This window comes from Bufo gargarizans, chromosome 1 (assembly GCF_014858855.1).
Source record: "Bufo gargarizans isolate SCDJY-AF-19 chromosome 1, ASM1485885v1, whole genome shotgun sequence".
Classification (NCBI taxonomy): Eukaryota; Metazoa; Chordata; class Amphibia; order Anura; family Bufonidae; genus Bufo; species Bufo gargarizans.
The window spans coordinates 507,739,790-507,753,174 of NC_058080.1; positions in this window are offsets into that span (position 1 = coordinate 507,739,790).

Sequence of the window (13,385 nt, forward strand, 5' to 3'; positions counted from 1 at the left end):
ACCCTCAGTCCAATGGGGCCGCAGAACGATCCAATCAGGCCTTGGAGCAATTCCTTCGTTGCTATGTCTCCGATCACCAAGACAATTGGGTTGACCTCCTGCCTTGGGCTGAGTTTGCCAGGAACACGGCGGTGAACTCTTCCTCTGGGACGTCTCCCTTCATGGCCAATTATGGGTTCCAACCTGCCGTGTTACCGGAGGTATTCTCTCCCCAGGATATTCCGGCTGTGGAGGATCACCTTTCCGTCCTACGTGCTTCTTGGGTACAGATCCAGAGGTCCCTTGAGGTCTCTGCGCAGCGCCAGAGACTCCAGGCTGATCGCAGACGAGCGCCCGCTCCTTCCTACCAGGTCGGAGACCGTGTATGGTTGTCCACCCGCAACCTCAACCTTCGAGTGCCCACTCCCAAGCTGGCGCCTCGCTTTGTTGGTCCCTTCCGAGTGCTTCGCAGGGTAAACCCGGTAGCCTATGCCCTTGCGCTTCCTCCTGGCATGCGGATCTCCAACGTGTTTCATGTCTCCCTGTTGAAGCCATTGGTGTGTAATCGTTTCACTTCCTCGGTTCCTCGGCCCCGTCCGGTCCAAGTGGGCAATCGTGAGGAATATGAGGTGAGCAATATCCTGGACTCACGCCTGGTCCGCGGTCGGTTGCAGTTTTTGGTCCATTGGCGTGGTTATGGTCCAGAGAAGCGTTCCTGGGTTCCCTCCGCAGATGTCCATGCTCCTGCTTTGCTCCGAGCCTTCCACACACGCTTCCCTCAGAAACCGTTCCTTACTCCGCGGAGGAGGGGCCCTTGAGGGGGAGGTACTGTCATGGTCTTACCTTCTTGCTGTTCTCCTTCGTTTGACATGTGCTGGCGGCCATCTTGGTTTCTGGGTTTCTTGTAGCCTCCCACCCTGCGGCTTCTCCTTCCCACTGGGAGGAGCTGGATGCCTAGCTCATATATATAGGAGGTCTGTGGCTTCAGTTCCTTGCTTGGTCCTCCTGTGTTCACATGCTTCTAAGACTGCTGCTGCTTCTGGTTCCTGATCCTGGCCTCGTCTGACTACCCCGCTGGTTCCTGATCCTGGCTTCGTCTGACTACCTTTCTGGTTCCTGATCCTGGCCTCGTCTGACTACCCCGCTGGTTCCTGATCCTGGCTTCGTCTGACTACCCTTCTGGTTCCTGACCTCTGGCTACGCAAGACCCTGCTTCGGTTTAGCCATCCGTTTGGACTTTTGCTTACAGCTTGATTTTCAATAAAGCCTTTTTATTCCCACTTATCTCTTGTTGTACGTCTGGTTCATGGTTCCATGACAGTTTTGAATACTTTAAGGGGGGTAGTTTCTAATATGGGGTCATTGTTGGGTGGTTTCTATTATGTAAGCCTCACAAAGTGACTTCAGACCTGAACTGGTCCTTAAAAAGTGGGTTTTGGAAATTTTCCGAAAAATTTCAAGATTTGCTTCCAAACTTTCAAGCCTTGTAACGTCCCCAAAAAATAAAATGTCATTTTCAAAATGATCCAAACATGAAGTAGACATATGGAGAATGTAAAGTAATTACTATTTTTGGAGGTATTACTATCTATTATAAGAGTAGAGAAATTGAAATTTGAAAATTTTTCCAAATTATTGGTAAATTTGGTATTTTTATATGAATAAAAATTATTTTTTTTACTAATTTTTACCACTGTCATGAAGTACGATATGCAAAAAATGGCCTTGGCAGGAAGGTGAAAACAGGCCTGGGTTTGAAGGGGTTAAGGCTACTTTCACACTAGCGTTTTAGTTTTCCGGTATTGATGAGTTTAGTTTTCCGGTATTGATGAGATGACTTACACAACCTGATATGCTCGCTACCTTCCAAGACGGATCTCTCCAGCTTTGCCGCCAACATCTTACAAGAATGTAAAAGAGAGTTTACTCCAGTACGCTCTGAGATAGTCCTACTCGATACAAAGGTGGACTTAAACAGGACCATGCCTCTCCGCAGCTGTTCAAACCTTGAAAGACAAAGTACAGTCCCATGATGCACAACTGCACACCTTGCAACATCATCTAGATGACATTGAAAATCGAAGCCGTCGCAATAATCTACAGATCAGAGGCCTCCCTGAGTCAATAACACAGGCGGTTCTCCTACCCACAATTATAAAAATCTTCAATGGTCTCCTGGGACGACTGCCAAGCTCCAACATCGAAATTGACAGGGCTCACAGAGCTCTGAGACCCCCCAACCCTGACCCCTTCTTTTACTACAGGACCTTTCCCGTCACACTTTGGCACAACGCGCTGCCTTGCGCCCGCTCTTGAACCTCCTCAAAGATCGCGGCATTCCTTACCGTTGGGATAACCCTTTTGCTCTACTTGCGGGTCCCAAGGAACAGGTTGTCACCCTCTGTGACCCTTTAGATCTTCCCCACTTTCTACAACACAACAACTGGACCCGCCACCGGTGGATTTGGCACCCTGGCCATCTCTCCTTCCACCTGCTCCTGCATCATCGGGACGACCCCGTCTACTACCTGTTGACGGCACTTCTAGATCTTCTGCACCGACCCCACGAGGACGACGACAAAAAAGACCAAGAAGCCTAAAACGTGGATCCCCATCCCACCTCGTCACCTGAAGAGCTTCCTGCGATACCTGTCTGGGACTACTAATGCCTTTGCACATTAGTCTCTCCCCTTTAATTACTTGATATTTGCCTATCCTCTTTACCTGTTTTCCTGCTCTCAAACAGCTGGTGATCTTAATTTTCTATCTGTAGCTGCTGGGACTGTGGTAGGCCGGCTCCTGTCTGGCTGCTACTTTTCCCCAAATAACCAGAGACTCTCCCTTGGGGTGATATAGCCCCGAGCGATAGCCTCTTTAGACCTCTTGGTCACTCTAACTACCTTATCTCTCTTCATCTGTTTTTCTCTTTCCCTTTATCCTTCTTACACTTAATCGTCTCCTTTTCGTTTTTGTCGGCCGTCCTCCCCCTCTCTCCTTGTGTTTTTTCCTCTCCCCGCAGTAATGGCGTCATTGAAGGTTGCATCATTTAACGCGAAAGGTCTTAATACTCATGGAAAATGGGACCAGGTACCATGACTTTCATCGCCAAAAGCTACATGTTTCATCGCCAAAAGCTACATCGCCAAAGCCACGTTTGTTTTCAGAAAACGCACTTTAAGGGGGGTAGCGCCCCGAATATACGACATCGGCACTACACAACCTGGCACTTTGCAAACAATTCGGTGAACAAGACAAAAGGAGTCGCCATAGCGATCCACAAGTCTTTACCTCACCAGGTGCTGGGATGTACTGTCGATCCGGAAGCAAGATACCTGATCCTTGTACTACTTATTGGGGGACAAGAACTCACCTTCCTTAACATGTACGTCCCCAATCAGAACCACACATCCTTCATCGTAGACCTAATTGACAAAATCACACCTCTGATCTGGGGGACTATAAACTTTGTGGTGACCTTAACCTGACCCTTGACCCTACACTTGACAACTCAACTTGGGTGTGCTTCCCTCACATACTCCACTATTAAAAAGGTCAAACGGGCACTACTTCAACTGCAATTACGAGACCCCTGGCGTCTCCAACACCCAGCTGACAAAGATTACACCTTTTACTCTGCCCCTCATGACTCTTATAGCCGTATTGACCACATTCTTATTCAGCAACCGGCCTTATCCTGGCTGGATTCCACACAAATAGGAAACATTTTGTGGTCAGACCATGCCCCCATATACTGCTCCCTGAATCTCCCCTTTCTTACCAGACAGTAATGGACGTGACGGTTGAATGAAACTCTTTTCTTGACACGGGGTGTGCTGCTGACCTTACAAGCTGTATAACAAACGTTTTGTCAGATCACAAAGAGGATACCACCCCGCTCCCGGTCCAATGGGAGGCCCTGAAATGTGTTTTTTGAGGTGTTCTCATTAAACATGGCTCCCGTCTCAAGAAGGAAAAAGACCATTCCCTTAAACTCGCACTGCAAAGAGTTACTTCCCGAGAATTTTCCCACAAACGAGCACTTACCCTGCAAACTCTTTATGACCTCCAGAATGCGCGTATGGAAGCCAAACACCTCTTGAAGGCATCCTATAAATGCATGATACAAATATGCAGGAGTAAATTCTATGAATATGAAAACAAAAGTGGAGGTATGTTGGCAAGAGCTCTACGGGGAAAACTAGCCTCCTCCCACATTTCCGCTGTCAAAACTTCTCAGGACCGTATGGTACACACCACCACGGACATTGCGGCAACCTTTCATTCCTTTTACTCATAGCCCTATGACTAACCCCAAACATCTTCACAACGAATGGGTAATTCCCCCAAACCCTTTCCTCTACTTCCCAAATTATCTTCACTTGACTCTTCCAGTTTGGAGACCCCGTTCACAGACACTGAACTGCAAATAGTTCTCAAGTCTCTACCAGGTGGCAAAAGTCCTGGCCCCGATGGGTTCACAGCCAGATTCTACAAGTGTTTCACTTCTGCTCTTTCTTCTATTCTGCTCCATGGCATCCCATCCATGCTGTTCTTTCACACAGGTATAGGCCCGATATTCCTGTCAATGATCCTAACACTCTACCAACACCCCACAGCTCGAGTTAAAATGAATGGTGCTCTTCCCCCCCCTTCCCAATACACAATGGGACACGACAGGGATGCCCATTATCCCCCTTGCTATACGTCTAGGTCATGGAGCACCTACTGGCCCCTATTTGTGCCACTCCAGATATCTCAGGAATAAAGATTGGATCGCATGAATATAAATGTGCGGCGTTTGCCGATGATCTCCTTCTCTACATAACTAATCCACGCATTTCTTTGCCATCTTTGCTTCGGGCGATATCTCTCTTTGGCGCTTGGTCCAATTTTAAAATTAATATGTCCAAATCAGAGGCCCTAAACGTCTCCTTACCAGATATTCTGACCTCCTCCCTTAAAGCCTCTTTTCCCTTTGCTTAGCCACCAAATGGAATAACATATCTTGGAATAAAAATTACCACTGATCTCTCACGGCTCCACAAACTAAACTTCGCACCTCTCCTCCAGACGAGATTTCTCTTGGATTGGTAGGATTAGTATTTTAAAAATGACCCTGTTACCAAAACTACTCTACCTCTTACAGACCATCGCCCTTCGCATCCCATCCACATTCTGGTCTCAACTTCGTAGATGTTTCACGCACTTTGTGTGGGCACCTGGTCGGCCGCGATTAAAACGGGAAATAATGACCCGCACTAAGGAAGCTGGAGGGGTGGGTCTCCCAGACTGTCGACTCTATTATGCTCGATTATTGGACATGACACGTACTGACACATCCAAATCCTGGGTGCAAATTGCACGGAACTCTTCACAGTGTTCCGTAACAGTCCTCCCATGGCTGGTGGGCTCTCCGCGCCCTACACCATCGCAACTGTCCTTTACCACCCACCACAGCCTTGCAATTTTAGCATCCATAGGGCGACCTACTTCACTGATTGACCCCAAAGGCCTTTTGGTACCAGTAACTGACCACCCCAGATTTCCTCCAGGATATTCATCCCGACACTTCCTCCAGGGCACGAGAACCCGCCCGTTCAGGTTCTGGCATGTTCTCTCAGGCTCCGCACTGAAAACTCTGTCCCAAATACTTGAGACCCCGACCCCATCAGCCTGTAACTCCTTTGAGTATCTGCAACTCCAGCATTTCTACTTCTCTTTGAACAAGACTCACACCCTGACCCGAAAATTCACTGAGTTTAAGCAGATGTGTGTCTCTCCCTCAGCGGTCCTTCATCCCATATCCTCTGTGTACAGGCTACTGATACACCAGCGTTCCTCGTGCCGAGCGGGATCTGGGTAACCACTATACCCCAGCTTAATGGAACAAATTCTTCCTACTATCTCATAAATCCACATTTTCTACCAAAGCTCAAGAAACAAGCTATAAAATTGTATCTAGGATCCCCATTAGGGATCTCCGAAATTTGCAAGCAGACACCATGAAGCAGACACCATGAAATTTATCTGGGCAGGAAAGAGGGCTAGGATCTCCAGGTCCACAATGTGTAGACACAAATCCCAGGGAGGTCTCTCTGTTCCTGATTTTGTCAAATATTACAAATCAGCGGGTTTAGCTCAATTGTTCTTGACACACTTAAAGCCAGATTCCTTCCCCTTATGGGTCTCTTTGGAACAAACCCTGTGTGCACCCTGGACTTGGAGATCCCTCCTCTGGAATAATATACCCCTGCCTTCAGCTATTCGTACAGCCTCACCGTTGTCACATCACTCTCTGATCCTTTGGAGATCTGTTAGATTCAAGGCAGGCCTTCAATCTAAACATTCACCACTATTTCACCTATTTGGGAACCCAGCATTTCAACATGGCCTCAGGCTGGAAACTTTTAGATGGTGGATTTCCAATAATTTCACTACCCTTTATAAATTCCTAGCTAGGGGGAAGCTTATGTCCATAACTGACTTTAAGAACAAATACAACCTACCAGAATGTGAGTCATTTAATGCATTACAGATTTTTTCGTGTCTCCAATCCCTGAAGATTAACAACACAAATGTGGAATTTACACCTTTTGAAAGATCTGTCACTTACTCACTATATAAACAAGGGTTGTTATCTAGGATGTATGGTTTTCTTAATACCCTGCCAGAGGGATTTAAACTACCATATATGTTGGAGTGGGAGGGGGATATCCAGGAAGACCTTTCAATTACAAAATGGCGTCAATGCTCACAGACTTTAAATAAGACCTCTTGGCAAGTTACATTAGCGGAAACCTCTATCAAGGTTCTCCACAGGACATATTTAGTCCCCTCTAGACTTCACCGTATCTACCCTGAGGTTTCTCCTCTTTGTTTTAGGGGATGCGGGGTGAATGGCACGGTCTTTCACATTTGGTGGTCTTGCCCACATTCTGGAGTAAGATTTGTGACTTGACCTCCTCTGTGCTAGGCTGTGCCCTTCCCAGGATACCTACCTTATGCCTTTTAGGCGATAAACTCTCTAGAATGTCTTACTCCAAATTTAAGTTATCCCAATATATGTTATTAGCAGCCAGGATTCACATTGCATATAAGTGGCGGTCAGCAGACCTTAGCTTCCAAGCAGTAATTGATAGAATCAACAAACTATTATTATACGAGAGACTGAACGCAATTCGTCAAGACACATACGAAGCCTTTGAAAAATTGTGGGGACCCTGGATGTCCTCCTCATATTCTACAGCTTCACAGCATAGCTTGACTCATTATTGAACCCAATCCTTAGAACACGTGTCACGATGCATTTACATTGTAGGGAAGTTATGTGCATCTAAATATTTCATAACATCACATTGGTCTAAATTGGCTCTTCAACACGATCTTCGTATGTTGGTTTATTTTATGTTATTTAATTTGGCTTTTTATGTTGTATTTTTTCTTTTATTTTTTATTGCATACTTATCACCACAATCCATTCGGATGTATTGAATCCTGCTATACATATAGGTCATGTTCATCGTGTGGCATCTGTTTCACGCACCATTGTATGTATTTTACGTGATATGTGCAATTACATTTATTCTGAATAAAATACTTTGAAACATAAAATTGTATCTAGATGGTATAGAGTGCCAGCGTTACACCACAAATGGTTCCCAACAGTGTCGGATTGTAGTTGGAGATGTCTTACGGAGGAGGGCACGATGATCCACGTTTGGTGGCATTGTAGCGGCTTGCGCCCTTTCTGGAACTTTGTGTAAAAACAATGAAGGAAATCATGGGCGTCCCCATTCAGAATTCCCCAGATGCGTTACTGCTGTTCGACTGTGTCCTGGATGTCCCAGCATATAAGAAATCCCTCTTAAAATATATGGTGCAAGCTGCGAATGCGGTGATTCCTAGGCATTGGAAATCCACCTCTCCTCCCTCACCTAAGGAGTGGTTTACTGAAATCGCCCTATATTAAAGATTGGAAGACCTCATCAGTATTACGCCCTCAGACACCTCACGATATGTGAAAACGTGGGGCCCCTGGGAAGCCTCAAACTTATTTCGGAATGCACAGGTCTAGACTCCCCATGGTCAATTGCAGCCTTCTTTCCATTTCTCTCCTTCCCTCTCCCTTCTCCCATTGTCTATCGTCTTATTTGTATGTCTCTTTTGCTTAGGCACACAACCGCTGTTTGCTTCCGCGTCCGTTCTGCCGATTTTAGCATTTCAGGTGCGGACCCATTCATTTCTATGGAGCCGTTGAAAATGCGGATAGTGCACTGTTTGCCATCAGCATCCGTGATCCGTGGTTCCAGTCCGTCAAAAAAATATAACCTGTCCTATTATTTCCGCGAAAAACGGTTCGTGGACCCATTCAAGTCAATGGGTCAATTTGCATGGCAGATATGTCTTAGACTTTTTTTTACATTCCTTTGTGTTTGGTGCTCCTTCAAAAATAAAGGAAGAAACACGGAAACAAAAACGGAAACAGATCACAGAACCCCATTTTGCGGAACGGAACACAACAACGGTCGTGTGCATGAGGCCTAAGTATCATGTCCACTTAGGGCATTTAACTCCATGTTGTTTCATGATACCGGGTTGTATATACCCTTTACAACTTTATAAGTACCATAACTGAAGTGTTCATGTCACATGACTTTGAAACTGTTCTAATATGTTATGTTGGAAAATCTTAATAAAACCTAAATGAGAAAAAAAATATATATATATATATATGAAAAAATAAACATATTACATATCGCCACATCCGAAAAAGTGTGAGCTATTAAAATATAAAAAAATATTTCTGCTCTGGTGAAGGCCGTAACAGAAAACAAATCAAAACCACGCAATTTGCCATTTTTAGTCACCTTGTCCCCCAAAAAATGTCACTGGATGTGAGAGGTATGTGGTGCTGTATTCTCCTATATATAGTGCTGGCTCACTACTGTGACCTGCATCTCATCGTCTCCAACTCCTTTTTTTTATTATATGCATTTTAAATTTGGCTACAATTTTTTTTTATTTGGCTCCTAAATTTTTTAGTTTAGGAGCCAATAGCTCCTGGTTATTTTTTTTAGTCTAGAGCACTGCATGTCCTCAGCTCTATACATCAAATCCCAGTGACAGGTTCCCTTTAAATCAAAAAAGAAAAACCTGGCCTGAGACCTCTTTTACACGGTCAGTATTTGTAAAGGTACCTTTACATTAGCTGATTATCATGTAAATTATCGTTAAATCGACAATCTGTAGATTTCTTGTTGGTTCGATAGATTGTGTGGGCATAATCATCATGATTGTTGGATTTAATAACGAATCCGTCTGGTTTCCGTTATGCAGAACGGAAAAAAAAGCCCTGTCCACAGGACTTTGTTTTCCGTCTTGCATAACGGAAACCAGACAGATCAGTTATGCTTGCCCATATACTTCTATTATGACAGATCAAATCGGAATGCCTCTTAAAGGTTTCCGTTTTGACTTCCGTCTTATGGATTCCGTTATAACCATGTTATAACGGAAAACAATTATGGAATCCAAAACTGTGATGTGAACAAGCCTTTACAGATTATTAATCTGTCCACAAAAGCATGCAACCGTCTGTTTTACAAATGATGGAATATGCGATCTTGCAAACTGGCGTACAAATACTGATTAAGGCCTAGTTCACACGAACGTTTTTTTTGCGAGTGTACGAGCCGTTTTTTTGTGTTCCGTACATGGCCCGTCTACGGAACCATTCATTTCAATGGTTCCGCAAAAAAAAAAACGGAATGTACTCCGTATGCATTCCGTTTCCGTATTTCCGTTTTTCCATTCCGTTGAAAGATAGAACATGTTCTATTATTGCCCGCAAATCACGTTCCGTGGCTCCATTTAAGTCAATAGGTCCGCAAAAAAAACGGAACACATACGGAAATGCATCCGTATGTCTTCCGTATCCGTTCCGTTTTGTCTGAACCATCTATTGAAAATGTTATGCCCAGCCCAATTTTTTCTATGTAATTACTGTATACTGTACATGGCATACGGAAAAACGGAACGGAAACGGAAACACAACGGAACTCAAAACCAGAACAACGGATCAGTGAAAAACGGACCGCAAAAAACTATAAAAGCCATACGTTCATTATCCCTACCGCTCAGGGTACGCTTTAACTCACCACTGTCCTACCAAGCTCTATTACTGTGGAGATCTGTCAGGTTTAAGCTGGACCTACAATCAAGAATCTCTCCACTTCTTCACCTTATTGGTAATCCCGCCTTCCCTCCAGGAATGAAAGCCTCCGATTTTAGCTGGTGGATTGGCAACAAGTATGTGACTTTACACAGATTCTTGGTCAGAGGGAAATTGATTACCCTGAATGATTTTACAGATAAATCTGCCCTCCCTAGGAGCGAATCGTTCAGGGCTAATCAAATATTCTCATTCTTCCACTCCTTAAGGATCAATAATGCGAATCTAGATTTCACTCCCTTTGAACGTTATGCTAACTTTTCTTTGTGTAGGCAAGGACTATTGTCTAGATTGTATGGAATGCTAGATCCCTCGCCGGATGGGGTTCGCCTCCCGTATATGGTGGAGTGGGAGAAGGATACACAGGTAGAATACCCTCTTTCAGATTGGTTTTTCCGTTCCCAAACCATAACCAAAAGTTCTTGGCAAACCACACTGGCAGAGACCTCTGTGAAAATTCTTCATAGAACCCATTTAGTGCCTTACAGGTTACATCACATCTATCCAGAGGTATCGCCGCTCTGCTTTAGGGGATGTGCAGAGAATGGGACAGTCTATCATATCTGGTGGACATGCCCTCATGTCCAGCTATTATGGTCCAAAGTGTGTAGATTGCTTTCTTCAGTTCTGGATTGTAATTACCAACCAACCCCCGCCTACTGTTTATTAGGGGATAAGCCGCCCTGGTTGACATTTGCCAAGTTCAGACTGTCTCAGTACATCTTAATGGCTGCTAGAATCCATATAGCGTTTAAATGGAAGTCCAGTATTTTAAGCTATCAGGCAGTTTTGGATAGGATTAATAGGATTCTGTTGTATGAGAAGCTTTCAGCTATCCGCATGGACACTTTCGAGGCATTTGAAAAACTTTGGGAACCCTGGGTTTCTTCCTCCTACTCCGCCAATGTGCAGCAAAGTCTCTCACTGTAAGGATGGCAATTTTGTATGTGAATAATCCGGGCTTGTTGATATGTATGTTCGTCTGTCGGACGCTTCTGACCTGCTCCTTATTTACCAGCTATAATAGCTATTGGATCTCCATTTGATGTTTAATATTGTGCTTATTGTTTTATTTTTCTATATTTTCTGTGTCTACAAAGTATATCATATCGTTTTGTCAAGATGCTTTTACTTGATGATATTTTACTTTCTAATAAAGCTTTTGAAACATAAAAGCCATACGTTCATGTGAACTAAGCCTAAGGGATAATAAATGTTGCAAATACAACTATGGTTTTTTACTCCAAAACAAAAGGCGAGAGTGTTCTGTGTTTTTGACCTGCACCTGGTTTTGGCTCAAAATCACTAATGCACCTCATTTATTATCTTTTCATAAGGCTAGGGCTACACGACGACATGTGTAGTGCGACACATATTATTATTATTTATTATTAAAGCGCCATTCATTCCATAGCGCTGTACATATGATAAGGGGTGCACATACATAATACAGACAATTGCACTAATCATAAACAAGACGAGTTACAGACTGGTACAGAAGGAGAGAGGGCCCTGCCTATGAGGGCTTACAATCTACATGGTATGGGAGAAGGACACAGTAGGTGCGGGTTAAGTTGGTCATGGCGGTTTAGAAGCAGCAGGGTCACTGGTTGTAGGCTTGTCTGAAGAGGTGGTTTTTCAGGTTTCTTTTGAAGGATTCCACTGTAGGTGAGAGTCTGATATGTTGGGGTAGCAAGTTCCAGAGTGTGGGGGATGCACGGGAGAAATCTTGGAGTCGATTGTAATGACCGGCGTCACACACAGGGAGGAAAACAGGGAAAGCCCTGCCCAAGGGAGAGGGAAAGGTGGTGACCCCTAACTCACCTTGCGGCTGGCACCTGACTGCCCTGACGTCCCTAGACGGGTTCCTCACCCGTGCGGCGATCACGTGCCTAAACCCTGGCTTTCCCTGAAATGAGCCCTAGATAGTGAACGGGCCGGTGGGATCGCTAGTCCGCACCACTGCACTAAGAGGGAAACACCAGGGAGAGGACAGACAAATACAAACAAACACCCAGGTGGACGACCACAGCAGTCCACAAAGGTCCAACAGGGATCCGGAGGGTAGCGTTCTGAAACAACCATCCGAGAACGCAGCAACACAGCTCCAGTGGGTCAGGATAGATGTCCAGGCAGGAAGCTCTATCTCTGGCAACCAGAGAAGTGTGAGAGAGGAATATAAGGAGGTTTGGGAGTGCTGGACAAGGAACAGCTGAGGAGAAGGAGCTACGGATCCCTGAGTGAGCCAAAAGGGTTTGCAAAGCAAACCCAGAAAGCTACCATAAGGAAAACAGCCCTATCTTAAATAGAGCGTGCAGCCAACCGCTGCGACTTCCTGACCCCGGGTATAACGGAGTCAGGCGTGGTTCTCGATACCCTCGTGACATCGATTGTGGGAAGAGGCGATAGGAGGAGAGGAGAGAAGGAGATCTTGTGAGGATCGGAGAGTGCGTGTGGGGGTGTATCGGGGAAGTAGCTCAGAGATGTAGGGAGGGGACAGGTTATGGACGGCCTTGTATGTATTTGTAAGTACTTTGAAGTGAATTCGTTGGGCAATGGGGAGCCAGTGAAGGTATTGGCAAAGGGGAGAGGCACAGGAATAATAGGGTGAGAGGTGGATTAGTCGGGCAGCAGAGTTGAGGATAGATTGGAGGGGTGCGAGAGTGCTAGATGGAAGGCCACAGAGGAGAATGTTGCAGTAGTCTAGGCGGGAGATAATGAGGGCATGTACAAGCATTTTCGCAGATTCAAAGTTAAGGAAAGCACGGACGCGGGAGATGTTTTTGAGTTGGAGGCAGCAGGTGGTGGAAAGGGCTTGGATGTGCGGTCGGAAGGAAAGGGCAGAATCCAAGGTCACTCCAAGGCAGCGGGCTTTGTTGACTGGGTAGAGTGTGCAGCCATTGATCGTGATAGATAGGTCTGTTGGGGGGGTTGAACAAGATGGGGGAAAGATTATGAATTCTGTCTTATCCATGTTAAGTTTAAGAAAGCGAGAGGCGAAGAAGGAGGATATAGAAGATAGACATTGTGGGATTCTTGATAGTAAGGTGGTGATGTCTGGACCAGAGAGGTAGATTTGTGTGTCGTCAGCATAGGAGTGATACTGAAAGCCATGGGACTCTATGAGCTGTCCCAGGCCAGAAGTGTAGATAGAGAAGAGCAGGGGTCCTAGGAT